Consider the following 2,174-nt stretch of genomic DNA (forward strand, 5'->3'; position numbering starts at 1 on the left):
ATTTAATGTGAAAGGGGCGCCTGGTAGGCTCAGTGGGTTAAGCCGCTGCTGCCTTCGGCTCAGGTCATGATCTCAGGGTCCTGGGATCGAGTCCCACATTGGGCTCTCTGCTCAGCAGGGGGCCTGCTTCCCTTCCTCTTTTTGTGATCTCTTCCCTTCCTCTCTCCTACTGTGGTCTCTCTCTGTCAAATAAATAAATAAAATCTTAAAAAAAAAAAGGATTTAATGTGAAAGCTTCCAGCATTGTTGCTTTTCTCACCAACCACCTTCAGCTGCCAGGGGCAGACATAGGGTGGACAGAAGGTTGGGTTTTTACCAGGGTGGGGTTTTATCAGGTATGTATGATGTATGATGGAGGTGAGAGTATGGGACAGGGATTATAGTTATGGGAGCGGACTCTGTGCCAGCTGTGGAGGCCTGTGAGAATTTGGGGTAAGGATCAAGAACCACAGAAAATGAAATAGGGGGATGCCTGGGTGGCTCAGTTGGTTAAGCAGCTACCTTCGGCTCAGGCCATGATCCCAGCATCCTGGGATCAAGTCCCACATCAGGCTCCTTGCTCGGCAGGGAGCCTGCTTCTCCCTCAGTCTCTGCCTGCCACTCTGTCTGCCTGTGCTCGCTCTTGCTCCCTCTCTCTCTCTGACAAATAAATAAAATCTTTAAAAAAAAAGATTCTCTTCAAAAAAAGAAAATGAAATAGGTAAATGGATTCTTCTGAGTGACTTAGATAATTAATACTTCTTGAAATAATTTAGTGCAGCCAGACCCCTGCAAAGCAGCACAAACAACTCTGATGAGTGCTTCAATCTACCACTTCTTCCCAGGGCTTCAATCAATTGCTTTCAACAAGTGAACATTGAGATATTTAGAGCAAAGGAAAAAAAAATAAATATTGGAAGTTCGCATTTTTTTTAAGATTTTATTTATTTATTTGACAGAGACACAATGAGATAGGGAATACAAGCAGTGGGAGAGGGAGAAGCAGGTTTTTCCTCTGAGAAGGGAGCCCGATGCGGGGCTGGATTCTCAGGCCCCTGGGATCATGACCTGAGCCAAAGAGCAGATGCTTAACAATTGAGCTACCCAGGCTCCCCTGGAAGTTAGCTTTTTACATTCTTGGAAAATGGGATTTTGTACATTTATGTCCTTTTTCTGTCCCCTTGTGGATATTTTCCCTCTTGAAACACACCCAACCCCTGCTCCACAGGTGTCCAGTAAAAGAAAGGGATCTGAGTGCCATCCCCAAAGTTCACTTGCGTTTAAAGGAGAAACAATCCTGGGAAGCTGTTTTACACAAAAGAGTAGATTGCTCAGTTGTAGAAACTCAGGTATTATAAGAAAATGGGAGAGATATTCGTTACTAGAAGGGGGACTTGCTCAGCGTTTCTAAATTCACATTGGTAGATTGTTGAACTGTTGTAGGCTGAGTGTTAAAATCACATCTTTCCTTCCGTTTTCTTGCAGAGACAATGATGGTTCTTCCAAGATTGTCTGTGAAAGGCTAGGCACCTGCAAAACCACACATTTGACCTGAGCCATCACCCAAGTAGAATGTAATCCGCTCTCAGATCATAGGAGAAAAAAGAGAGAGAGAGAATCCCAAGAAGAAACACTCACGTCAGGATTTTCATCAAATTTAGTGCACGTCTCACCATTTATCTTCATTTGCGGTAATTTTTTAAATAAACACTAATGTCGAATTGCCCTGCGTTACAACGAGCAACTCAATTATCAGAAAATCACGAGTCTCCAACGTTTGTTCTAATTACTAAAGCAGAAGAGTGGACAGAGTTTAGAAAATTTTCAACAAGGCTTAAACAAGAGAGATTTTCCACTTTTTTCTAATCAGGTCAACATAGATACCACTTTCCCTACAACCTTGTAGGCAGTTGGTATTTTTCAGAGATATCATTTGGTTCTTTATAGAAGGCTTAAAGTTGGAGGTCCATAAAAACGACAATCAACTTTTATGTGTGCCTTCTATAGGCCAGGAACTGTGCTAAATGAACAGTATCTAACTTAATCCTCCTAACAAGCCCTGTGAAGTCAACACTACTGACTATTCTCACTCCAAGGGGGGGGGGGCGCAAAGCAGATGCTTCGAGAGTTGAACTCAGTTTTCCAAGTTTATACAGCTCGTATATGATGGAATCAGGACTTGGGCTCAGTCTAAT

The sequence above is a fragment of the Mustela nivalis genome (assembly GCF_964662115.1).
Source record: "Mustela nivalis genome assembly, contig: HAP1_SCAFFOLD_235, whole genome shotgun sequence".
NCBI classification, from domain to species: Eukaryota; Metazoa; Chordata; class Mammalia; order Carnivora; family Mustelidae; genus Mustela; species Mustela nivalis.